The sequence below is a fragment of the Molossus molossus genome, unplaced genomic scaffold, assembly GCF_014108415.1.
Source record: "Molossus molossus isolate mMolMol1 unplaced genomic scaffold, mMolMol1.p scaffold_m16_p_3, whole genome shotgun sequence".
Classification (NCBI taxonomy): domain Eukaryota; kingdom Metazoa; phylum Chordata; class Mammalia; order Chiroptera; family Molossidae; genus Molossus; species Molossus molossus.
In genome coordinates this window covers 12669950-12683583 of record NW_023425366.1, presented here as the reverse complement: position 1 = coordinate 12683583, position 13634 = coordinate 12669950, and the positions used below count along the sequence as shown (strand labels likewise).

The window sequence follows — 13634 nt, the reverse complement described above, 5'->3', positions numbered from 1 at the left end:
CTGCATGTAACATCCACTTCAGAGTACATTTCCTAGGACACATGACGTAAGACACTAAACCAAGACAACTGGTAACAGGAGTAGCCCTTAAAAACAGGCCCTTCAGTTGCGATTTTGAAACTGAATCACTTATAAATAATAAGAAGACCCCATTCACTTCCTAAGACTCAGGTGTGAGAGATTAAGATGAAACGCAGGTGGAAAATGAACTTCTGGTATATGCAGTAGCCGTGGTAATTAATGGTGGTAATATTAACTATAATGATTGTAGTGGGAGCCTGAAATGGTTTTTATTTGAAAGGTTCCATAGGGAATAAAGAGGTCAAATTCACAGGGAGCTGATGGAGACCTTTATTCCTGGATTATTTAAGTATTGATGGAGACACTAGTCACTCACTGCGTTTTCTCTAGACTGCACTATTATTTCTGACTCACTATCTTGGTTGGGGTCAAGGAGATAGTTTCAGAGGTTTATAGAGTGACTGGTCTATCAGCACAGCAATCGACACATTACTTCTAACAAGGAACCCCATTTTATGACAAAAGTGTATGTCATTGAGCACGAGAGCTGGTTTTTTCACATACCCATTTACTCCAAAGCATCTAGCTTATTGGATGGCTAAATACCTTTTATAGCTCAGGTAATTCTCCAATTCAAGGATAACATTCTAGGAGGGGTGGGGAAGAACAGTCCCAAAATTGTGGTGAAAGCTTTGACTCAATGACTTATACATGGTGCTATGTCCCCAGTGGCTGCAATACACAGATTCAGAAAACAAGAGGTAGAAGTGAGATTCTTCCTTTTCACCATCATTACCAGTGACATGTTTTCACATTTTGTACTTCCCTCCTCTGAAACTTTTTGTCGGATTAGACTATCATTCTCAAGAGAACACTTTTACTAGAGTCCACAATAAGAATTTTGCTAAATTTGAAGCTATGAATGCTACCTGGTCACTTTGGGCTCCTCGTGCCAGTTAAAGAAAACAGATTCTGGTCACCATGGGAAACGAGGCAGAATTATGTTTGCAATTCAAAGGATTCATGAGAGCATCTTTTGGTGCTCCCATGTCTAGTGATAATAATGAACAGGTGACTGCAGCTGCCAGAGTCCACTGTGGCCTAATCATGGCTCAGAAGCCTCAGAGTGAAACCTGAGTCACCTCCATCCCCCAGCCCAGGCCAAACAAACTGGACTAGCTGAAAATATACAAATGGCCGATAACCACATGAAAACACGTTCAACATCAACATCACTAATCATTAGGGAGATTCAAATCAAAGCCACAGTGAAATATACCACTCACACCAATTAGGAGGAATACCATTTTTAAAAAATGGAAAACAACAAGTGTTGGTGAGGATGTGAAGAAACGGGAACGCTGTGCATCGCTAGTGGGAGTGTGGAATGGTGCTGCCGCTGCGAAAACACTATGGTGGTTCCTAAGAAATTTAACACAAAACCACTGTAGGACCAGCCATTTTATTCCAAAGTATATGAACAAAAGACTTGAAAGCTAGAACTCAGAACTTATATACCAATATTCATAATAGCATTATTCACAAGAGTTAAAAGGAGGAAATAACCCAAGTGTTCATCAGCAGATGAATGAACAAAAATTCATATATATATATATATATATTTATATATTTATCAGAAAAGATTATGTTACATCTACATGAAATATGTCAGACACAAAAGGACAAATAGTGTATGATCCCACTTAAAAAAAGATATTTAAAATAGGCAAGTTCAGCCCTGGCCGGTTTGGCTCAGCGGTTAGGGCGTTGGCCTGCGGTCCCGGGAGACCCAGGTTTGGTTCCCCCTAAGGGCATGTACCTGGGTTGCAGTTTGTCCCCGGTCCTGGTTGGGTCATGCAGGTGGTGGCCACTCCATGGATTCCTTTCACGTCAATGTTTCTCTGTCTCTCTGTCTCTCTTCCTCTCTCTCCCTCCCGCTGTATCTGAACAAAAAAATGGAAAAATGTCCTTGGGTGAGGATTAAAAAATAAATAAATAAAATAAAATAGGCAAGTTCATAGGGACAGAAAGTATAATACAGATTACCAGGGACTACGGGTGAGGGAAATTGGGAGTTATTATTTTAATGTATATAAAGTGTCTGTTTAAGAGGATGAAAAAGTTCTGGAAGTGGATAGTAGAGATGGTTGTACAACACTGAATATAGTGAAGGCCACTGAATTGTGCACTTCAAAATAGTTTAAATGGTGACTTTTATGTTCTCTATATTTTGCCATAAAAATATGCACAAAAGTAAATACAGTGACACATCTACATAAAAATTCCACTATATTGAAGCTTTACCTACTTGTTATTGGGGGATACAATTAGATAGATAATTAGACAAAACACAAAGACAATTTACTGAAGTTTTTTTCATTTTTGTTCAATTTTTGTGTGGCATAATCTTCTAGATATGTTAGAATATGCATAAATGGACTCCACTCTCCTTGCTTTATCTCTTCATGAGAAGAGACACTTTATACTATCAGAATAAGTACAGTTGACCCTTGAACAATATGAGGTTTTCTCCCGTGGTCAAAAATTCGTGTATAACTTTTGACTCCCCCAAAACTCGGTCATCCCTTAGTATCTACAGGGGAATGGTTCAAAGACCAACCCCCAATACCCAAATCTATGGATGTTCAAGTCCCTTGTACAAAATGGCATAGAACAATGTATATAATCAGCCTTTTGAATCTCAAATTCAACCAACCATTTCAATCTTCAGTTGGTTAAGTCCAAGGATGCCAAACCTGGGGATAGGGAGGGCTGATTATATATTTATTGAAAAAAAATCCAAGTGTAAGTGAACCAAACTCATGTTGTTCAAGGGTCAACTGTAATTGTACAATTAAGGTAGAAAGTAATAGCAACATTATTCACTAAAACAATGTATATTTTATCACTCTCGAATTCAGCTATGAAAATTACACAAGCTAGATAAATATGTATTTTACCAGTTTTGTACCTTTTAGGGCATAGACAGTCTTCCAAGAAATTTCATGAATAGTTAGCTCCCTTCTGTATTCATATGAAATATAGCAAGTTCTTAGTCTAAGTACATCATTATATTTCCTGGGAGTTCCCACAGAGATTGATAAAAATGATAAATTAGCTGTTCATGCAAGATCTATTGCTTTTCTTTTATGTAACTCCACAAGAAATTTTAAAGCTAAAACTCTGCCATATAACCTCCAATAGTTGAAAATATTCAAATGTACACATACATTAGTGCAGAGACTGTATAACCAAAGTGGAAGAATTGATAATATAGATAGCATGTTCTTGTTTTTATTACTTGACTAAAATATTCAGTGATACAGTCATTGCTTTTGCAATATGTGGAAATTAGTGTTTCTGAATTTAGGATTAGTAATTTAAAGTCTGAAATATGGATTGTTCTTTCCCCTGAGATCATATGAACCATTTTAATATGCTGATGGGGTTAATATTTTACTAAGGTAATACTTGTTTCTTTCACAATTATAATTCAACTCTTTTTTTTTTTTTATCCTCAGGTGAGGACTTTTTTGCATTTATCTTCAAATAGAGTGGGAGGGAGAGAAGGAGGAAGAGAGAGAGAGAAACATCAATGTGAGAGAGACACATTGAGTGGTTGCCATCCACATGACCCCAACCAGGGCCGGGTCAAACTGTAACCGAGGTACGTGCCCGTAGCGGGAACCGAACCCGGGACTCTCTGGTCCTCGGGCCAACACTCTAACCAATGAGCCGAACCAGCCAGGGCATAACTCAACTCTTTATAGTATGTCGCTTTGTCAACTTATTCTGTGCCATTTTACTTTAAAATTTCTGTTGTACTTTGTTTTTTTTCTGTGATTACACTGTGTTTTCTTTTGACTTTACTTTTTTACATAAAATACATAGTGTTTCAAATGAATTCTCTAAAAGTAAAACATACTGACTGAGGCCCACAGGCTCTGAAAGGCTAGGAAAGCTGGGAACTTCTGCTTCTGCATGTGAATTTTATGCTAACCAAGGTTTCGTTTCTGTCTCCAAGTCTGTCGATGCCAGTTGTACTAGTTATTATAATTATATAATCCAATGTCTTTACAGTCTCTCTCCATGTTAATGAAATGGAAACCATAAAACTGAAGATGATATAAATGAGAGTGTGATCAATGCCAAAAAAATTTTTTTCAAAAATTCAATCAGGGACCAAAACTCAAAGGAAGGAACTGGGCTCCACTGAAGATTTGGTGAACGAATGCACAATGTACAAACTTTAATTTAATTAAAAAATTTTTTTTCTTTATTGATTTTAGAAAGAGAGGAAGGGAGAGGGAGAGAGAGATAGAAACATCGATGAGAGAGAACATTTACTGGCCTCCTCCTGCATGCCCCTCACTGGGGATCGGGCCCACAACCTGGGCATGTGCCCTGACCAGGAATCAAACCGGCAGCCTCTTGGTGCATGGGTCGATGCTCACCCAATGAGCCACACCAGCCGGACCAAACTTTAATTTTAAAACATGTTATATATTCTTTTTATTATTTTCCCCCTTTAATCACTTTTTAAAATTGAAATATATTTGAAGTATAACATATAACATTGTGTAAATTTAAGGTATATAACATGTTAATTTGATACATGTACAATGATTGTCATTGTAGTGATAATTAGCACTTCAACAAATCACAAACCTACCATTTTTCTTTAGTGGTTGAAATAATTAAGATCTAGTTGTTTTAATATACTTGATTATAAGTATAGGAAAACACACAGTAAAAATAATTAAAAAGGAGTCAAAAAGCGAGGCCTTTAAGAACCCAGTGAAAGAGAAAATGGAGTGAGGCAACATATCAGCTCTTTTTAGGAAGACTTAGAAGTATCCTGTTAACTGTGTGCTCACTTGAAACATGTGGCAAATTATTTCACTTCTGTAATTGCCTCTTTCCTATAAAACTGAATGAGCATTCATTAATAACAGGAGCCTAACCTAGACCAAAAAGGACATGTATCAGCTTATATACCTTGGAAGTTCAAAGGGTGAATCTGAGGCATAAGTGAATCTAAAAACTCAACGTGATATTGTTATCATTTTTCCTCTCTTCGTCTTTCAGTTCTACTCTCTCCATGTTGAATTAGGTTCTCCACAAGAAGTGTTAAAGTTGGCCACCAGCAACCCCAGGAGACAGAGCATACCGCTCTTGTAAGAACTCCAACAAAAGTCCCAAGTAGCATTCTCAGATGTTAAGATTGGCCCATGTTAGGTTATGAGGTCATCCCTAGTCCAATAACTCAGCCATAGGACAATGATTCTCTTTCTTTAAAAAAATTTTTTTTTCTTTATTGATTTTAGAGAGGGAGAGGGAGAGAGAAACATCAATTGGCCAACTCCTACTTGCCCCCTACTGGGGATTTGGTCCACAACCTGGGCATGTGCCCTGACCAGGAATTGAACCGGCAACCTCTCGTTGCATGGGTCAACGTTCAACCAGTGAGCCACACCAGCCGGGCAGGACAGTGATTTTCAACCGGTGTGCTGTGGCAGACACACTGCGGTGCTGCAGGAATTTTTAAAACATGCTATACCTGACTATTTAGTCAGGGGCACTGACCTTTTTTCCCTAGAGTGTCAAATAAAATTTAAAAATTACAACAGCAAACACAGTATCTGTGTGGTGTGAATAAATCAAAATTATACCTTTTTCTTTTTTTTTGCCAGATCTGCAAAAACTATATATTTTGGTGTGCAGCAGAATTTTAGTAATTAGTTTATGTGTGCCATTCTATTAAAAAGGTTGGAAATCACTGGTATAGAAGAATAAAATAACTGTTTCAGCCCCCAGTGTAACCACACATCGAGTGAAATCAAGAAAATATTACCAAAAGGAAAAAAAAAAAATTCTAGACAGGCAAAAATTGTAAATGTTCACTATCAAATATATTTTTTCCCATTACTCCTTTTTTTCCCTTCAGTCACTTTTCTTTCTGGGAAGGGACTTGAACCAAGTCCTCTTTGAACTTTTCAACTGGCTCACTGTTAACTTGATAGTAAAAAAAAAAAAAGTAAGCTCTCTGGTTATAGGTTGAATTGTCTCCCCCGCCCACCCCCCAGCCCCAAAATTTATATGTTGAAGTCCTAACCTCCAGTACTTCAGAATGTGACCTTATTTGGGGAATAGAATCTTTACAGATGTAATCAAGTTTAAATGAGGTCATTAGGGTGGGCCCTAACCCAATATGACAGGTGTTCTTATAAAAATGAGAAATTTGCCTAGCCGGTGTGGCTCAGTGGTTGAGCGTGGACCCATGCACCAAGAGGTCGCCGGTTCAACTCCTGATCAGGGCACATGCCCAGGTTGTGGGCCTGATCCTCAGTGGGGGGCATGCAGGAGGTGGCCAATCAATGTTCTCTCTCATTGATGTTTCCATCTCTCTTTCCCTCTCCCTTCCTCTCTAAAAATCAATAAAAAATAAATATTTTTTTTTTTTTAAAGAGAAAGTTAGCCCTGGCCAGGTTGGCTCATTGGTTAGAACTTCAGCTCACGGACCAAAGGGTCGAGGGTTCAATTTCCGGTCAAGGGCACATACCTGGGTTACAGGTTTGATCCCCAGCCCTGGTCGAGGTCATGCAGGAGGCAACTAGTCAATGTGTCTCTCTCACATCAATGATTCTCTCTCTCTCTCTCTCTCTCTTTCCCTCCCTCCCTTCTTCCCTCCCTTCCACTCTATCTCTATCTAAAAATGAATGGAAAAATATTCTCAGGTGAGGATTAACCAAAAAAAAGGAGAAATTTGGAGATGCACATATACAAGGAGAAGGCAATATATACATGAGGGAAGGAGACAGGCAGGGAGATGGGGAGAAAATATAGGAATATATAAATTATTGGTAGTATTTTGGTTCTTGGCTTGGGTAAATGTTCACCATACCTTCCTCTTGGGGATGAGGGTAAATAAAAATAAATGTTAAAAATAAAAAGTAAAACAAAAAAGAATCATTTATGGATCAATGATGATAATGTATTATGATTAATTCAATTGTTTACCTGTAGTTCAAATAAAAGATGTATATAGAAATCAATAAAAGAATAGGATCAATAACTTCCAAACTACCAGAATAAAAAATAAGAAAGTAAAAAGTTAAGAAGGAACGGGAAAGGGCACCAGTCCTTGAAATCCATTACTTGTTTGTTTTTGTTTTTTAGTATATTTGCTTTACATTGCAGACTAGAGACAATTTCTTCATGCACAAGTTACTGGAAACTGGTGACCTACACTGAGTCCCCCAGAGTCTTAAAGGGTTCAAATCTCACCATTCAACTTTATATACTGTCTTTGGAACTGGGGCAAAGGACTTTTATTTGTCTCATCCTAGTCTGTATTCTTTTTTGTTTTCAACATATTTTTATTGATTTCAGAGAGAAGAAGGGAAAGGGAGAAACAGAAACATCGATGAGCTGCCTCCTGCACGTCCCCTACTGGGATTGGGATTCGAGCCCAAAACCCAGGCATGTGCCCTGACCCGGAATAGAATGGGCGACCTCCTCATATGAGAGGACCTCAACCAACTGAGCCACAGAGGCTGAGGGAGTCTGTATTCTTTTTGTTGTTGTTGTTGTTGTTGTTGTTGTTTGTTGTTGTTGTTACAGATGTTTCTCTAGTCTGTATTTTTGAAAGCAAACATTCCAGTGACCGTAAGTATTCATACTACTGCACCTTAGAAACACATGGTTTAAGATGTCTGTTAGCAGAAACCAGTCTGAAGATGTCACTCAACAAAAACATTTTCAGAGCTTAGCACTTAATTGGCCTTATTAGCACCATCTGCTCATCAGTTTTACTTGTGGAAAAGTGTTTTCGTCGGCAAGCAACAAGTTGAAAACTAGGCAGATCACCACACTTGGTTTCGAATTTGACACCATGTTTTGCCTGCCTCTTATCACAGTTTTAAATCATCAAATTAAATAAGTGAGCTGAATCATATCACTTGCATCACATGCTAGACCCTGTTTTTCTCCCATCCCTCCAGCACGTGCTTATGTCCAGAAGTCCTTTTCTCCCCAGACCCGCCCCTTCAGATTACTTAGCCAGACATTTGGAGAAATCTTCTTTTAGTGGTAATATTTGAGCAAAATTGTTCACACACTCAATTTTTTTCATTCTACAAATCTGGTTGTTCGAACACATCAGGTGTAGAGGATCATGCAAAAATTAAAATCAGATGCTGGGAGAACATCTGAAATAAGTATTATTCAAATTATAAAGGCATTTTGACAACTAAGCATTAATAATAATTTAGTTTACTGTATGGACTTCCTGCCTTCAATGTTTACTTTAATTCTGTGAATTTAAACATAGTTTATTTTGAAGATATTTATAAAATAAACTAAAGAAATAAGATAGTTAATCATAACATTCATCTCAGAATTTGACTTAAGATTTATAAGTCAAAATTGTCTTCACTCCTTTACAATTATATATCACTTTCTACATGGAAAAAATGTAGCAAAAAATGGTAATTTGCCAAAGGAGCAATTCAGCCAAAGTAAACATAACACTTACTAAGAAAGACAATGTAAACAGTGGCTTTCTTTCTTAGCCATCTTGGCTGTTGGTATAACTGTTTATGCTACACCAAATTAATACTTTTATTGAAAAAAATAAAATGATAATCCTGGCCAGGTTGGCTCAGTGGTTGAAGTGTCAGCTCACAGACCCAAGTATCAAGGGTTCGATTCCGGGTCAAGGGCATGTGCCTGGGTCATGTGGGAAGCAACTAATCAATATGTGGGAAGCAACTAATCAATCTCTCTATCTCTCTATCTCTCTCTCTCTCTCTCTCCTCTCTCCTTCCCTTACTCCCTTCCACTCTATCTAAAAATCAATGGAAAGGTATCCTTAGGTGAGGATTAACAATAAATAAATAAATAAATAAATAAATAAATAAATAAATAAATAAAATTATAAATAAGAAAAATAAGACTATGCTCAGAGCTCTACCTAGAACATAAAAGTCTCTCCCAGGAGAAAACAGCAAAAAGTAGTTTCACAAAATTGTAAATGTAACACACACACACACACACACACACACACACACATTCCCTTCTGTTTAGAATACACTACAGCCCTGGCCGGTTTGGCTCAGCGGTTAGAGCGTCGGCCTGCGGTCTGGAGAGACCCGGGCTCGGTTCCCGCTAAGGGCACGTACTTCGGTTGCAGTTTGTCCCCGGCCCTGGTTGGTCGTGCGGGATGTTTCTCTCTCTCTCTCCCTTCCTCTCTCTCCCTCCCACTCTGTCTGTACAAAATATGGAAAAATATCCTCAGGTGACGATAAAAAAATAAATAAATAGAATATACTACAGCATCAATCACAGAAATAAAATACAGCATTTTTAATTTTAAAAAATATTTTACTTTTTAAAAAGTTTTTCACTGATTGCCCTGGCCGGTTTGGCTCAGCGGTTAGAGCGTCGGTCTGCGGTCCAGAGAGACCCGGGTTCGGTTCCCGCTAAGGGCACGTACTTCGGTTGCAGTTTGTCCCCGGCCCTGGTTGGTCGTGCGGGTGGCAGCCACTCGATGTGTCCCTTTCACATCGATGTTTCTCTCTCTCTCTCTCTCCCTCTCTCTCCCTCCCACTCTATCTGTACAAAAATTGGAAAAATGTCCTCGGGTGAGGATAAAAAAAAAAAAAAAAAAAAAAAAAGTTTTTCACTGATTAAAATAACACATCAAAATTACAACTAAACTACAAAACAACCATCATTCAGAACTGCCTGAAGTCGAGTTGACTGGAAGTCCTACAACTACAAAATTAAAGGAGCAGCCACGTCGAGACTGGTAAATGAGCTGAAAGAGAAGGGCAATAGGCCCTGAGTGCCGGCAACATCGACGACACATTACAGTGCTACTCCGAGGCAATTCGGTTAGATCCCCAGAACCATGTGCTGTGCAGCAATCGCTCCGCGGCCTGCGCCAAACAGGAAGACTACCAGAGGCCTATGAGGATGGTTGCAAAACTGTTGACTTAAAGCCTGACTGGGGCAAGGGTTATTCATGAAAACAGTAGCTCTCGAGTTCTTAAACCGATTTGAAGAAGCCAAGCAGACCTAGGAGGAAGGGTTAAAACATGAAGCAGATAACCCTCAGCTCACAAAGGGTTTACAGAATATGGAGGCCCGGTTGGCAGAGAGGAAATGTATGAACCCTTTCAACATGCCCAATCTGTACCAGAGGTTGGAGAGTGATCCCAGGACAAGGGTGTTGCTCAATAATCCTACCGACCGGGTACTAATAGAGCAACTACGAAACAAGCCGTCTGACCTGGACATGAAACTGCAAGATGCTCGGATCATGGCTCTCAGTGTCCTCCTTGGATTTGATCTGGAAGGAATGGATGAGGAGGAGGAAGCTGGAACACCTCCACCACCACCTCCTCCCAAAAAGGAGACCAGCCAGAGCCAATGGAGAAGAAGAAGCAGGCACTGACAGAACAAGAGTTGGTGAACGACGCCTACAGAAGAAAGACTTTGACACAGCCCTGAAGCACTATGATAGCGCCAAGGACATGGACCCCACCAACATGACTTACATGACCAGTCAAGCAGCTGTGTACTTCGAAAAGGGCAACTACAGTAAATGCCAGGAGCTATGCAAGGCCACTGAAGTGGGGTGAGAAAACCGCTAAGACTATCGACAGATTGCCAGAGCTTACGCGCAAATTGGCAATTCCTAATTCAAAGAAGAAAAATACAAGGATGCCATCCATTTTTACAAGTCTCTGGCAGAGCACCGAACACCAAATGTGCTCAAGAAATGCCAACAGGCAGAGAAAATCTTGAAGGAGCAAGAGCGGCTGGCCTACGTATACCCCGGCCTGGCTTTGGAGAAGAACAAAGGCAATGAGTGTTTCCAGAAAGGGACTATCCCCAAGCCATGAAGCATTATACAGAAGCTATCAAACGGAACCCAAGAGATGCCAAATTGTGCAGCAATTGAGCTGTCTGCTACGCCAAACTCCCGGAGTTTCAGCTGGCGCTCAAGGACTACGAGGAATGTAGCCAGCGAGAGCTCATCTTCATCAAGGGTTATACACAGAGAGCAGCTGCCCTAGAAGCACTGAAGACTACACAAAAGCTATGGATGTCTACCAGAAGGCACTAGAGCTGGACCCCAACTGTAAGGAGGCAGCAGATGGTTACCAACACTGTACGACGGCCCAGTACAACTGACACGACAGCCCCGAAGATGTGAAGCGACAGGCCATGGCCAACCCTGAGGTGTAGCAGATCATGAGTGACTCAGCCATGCATCTCATCCTGGAACAGATGCAGAAGGACCCCCAAGCACTTAGCAAACATTTAAAGAATCCCGAATAGTGCAGAAGACCCAGAAGCTAATGGATGTGGGTCTGACTGCAATTCGGTGATGACTTGCTCATCATCCCCTTCCTTTCGTCCTTGTGTGGAAAGAGGAGCTGGGACCACGGCAAGCAGCATGGAGCAGAAGGAAGAGAAGGGGAAAAAGCAAACAACGTATCTCTCTATGTTTATACAGGCTTTGTACCCATGTTACTCTATAGCCACTACCTCTGGGACTCCCAGCACATGCATGGTCTCTTCTGCTGCCCTCAAGTTCCATGTCTCGGGCCCCTGTCCCCAGTCGCTGTCTCAGCTGCTCGCCCATAGTTGCTTATATTTTACTGGGGGCAGTGGGCATGTATGGGGAAGAGAGGGTGCTTTTCCCAGCCTCAGGTCCCAACTGTCTTCACATTGTTAACTCTATGTCCCCTTCTCCAATAAAACAAGCCAATCAGGTGTGGCTATAAAAAATGCATAAAGAGTTTTAAACTTTTTTAACCCTAACTCTAACCCTAAAAAATATAGCAATTTTGTAGACTGATAAAACTAAAGGGATTCAGTATTAATAATGGCTAAAAGCTGCTTGGTTTTCTATCTAAAAAAAAAATAAGCCCTGGCCGGTTTGGCTCAGCGGTTAGAGCGTCAGCCTGCAGTCCAGAGAGACCCAGGTTCGGTTTCCACTAAGGGCAGTCAATGTGTCTCTCTCACATCAATGTTTCTCTCTCTCTCTTCCTCCCTCTCTCTCTCTCTCACTCTATCTGAAGATAAATGCAAAAATGTCCTTGGGTGAAGGACATTGGTTGCGGTTCGTCCCTGGCCCTGGTTGGTTGTGCGGGTGGCAGCCACTCGATGTGTCCCTTTCACGTTGATGTTTCTCTCTCTCTCTCTCTCTTCCTCTCTCCCCCTCCCACTCTACCTGAACAAAAAATGGAAAATGTCCTCGGGTGAGAATAAAAATTAATTAATTAGTTAATTAATTAATTAACAACTATAGCTTCCCCCTACGCTTGTTGTGCTAATTACAGGCGATACATGTTAAAGATCTGGAACGTACTCAGAAAACAGCAGCCATTATTATTTTAAAACATGCATTAAAATTTGTAAATAAATATAGTGAACTAAAGTTGCACTATTTCAGGAGATTTTTTTCTATTTCCTGTTTCTATAACAATTTGGCATTTCTCACCAAACACCTTGTTAGTTTTATTCCACTTTGTAGCAAAGACTTGTTAAGACTTACTGAAAAGGGTTTACATTACTAGACTTTATCACCTACACAAAAATAATATAGTGCAGTTATTAGTCTTGTACACAAAAAATACATAGTTTAAACCAATTATGCACATATTTTAGGTTGCATTCTTTTTTAAAATAAATTTTTTAAAATATGTTTTTATTGCCTGGCCGGTGTGGCTCACTGGTTGAGCATTGACCTGTGCACCAAGAGGTTGCCAGTTTGATTCCCAGTCAGGGCACATACCCAGGTTATGGGCCCGATCCCCAGTGGGGGCATGCAGGAGGCAGCCAATGTATGTTCTCTCTCATTGATGCTTCTCTCTCTCTCCCTCTCCTCTCCCTTCCTCTCTCTCTAAAATCAAAAAAGAAAAAATATTTTTTTAAAAATATATGTTTTAATTGATTTTTTAGAGAGAGAAGGGAGAGAGAGATAGAAACATCCATATGAGAGAGAAACATTGATCAGCTGCCTCCTGGATGCTCCCTACTGGGGATCGACCCCACAACCTGTTCATGTGCCCTGACCAGGAATTGAACTGGGACCTCTCAGTCCATGGGAGGATGTTCAACCCACTGAGCCACACTTGCTGGACGGATTGCATTATTCTTGATTTTAAAATTTACCTATGAGCCCTGGCCGGTTTGGCTCAGTGCTTAGAGCATCGGCCCACGGACCAGGGAGACCCAGGTTCAGTTTCCACTAAGGACACGTGCCTCGGTTGCAGTTTGTCCTCGGCCCTGGTTGGGGTTGTGTGGGTGGCAGCCAGTCCGTGTGTCTCTCTCACATCGATGTTTCTCTCTCTCTCTCTTCCTCCCCCCCTCTCTCTCACTCTATCTGAAGATAAATGCAAAAATGTCCTTGGGTGAAGATAAAAATAAATAAGTAAATAAATAAAATTTACCTGTGCAAATATGAACTCTCACAGGGGAACAATCGTGTGAAGACACTGTAAGAAGATGGCTAACTACAAGCCAAGGAGAGAGGCCTCAGAATAAAACCAGCACTGCCCACATCTTGATCTTGGCCTTCTAACCCCCAGGATTAT

General features: G+C 40.3%; 1 pseudogene; it reads left to right on the top strand.

Annotated features, from left to right (window-relative positions):
* LOC118641558 overlaps positions 1-11420 on the top strand; it is a 41957-nt pseudogene extending 30537 nt beyond the window's left edge.
* Positions 11421-13634: the final 2214 nt, after the last annotated feature.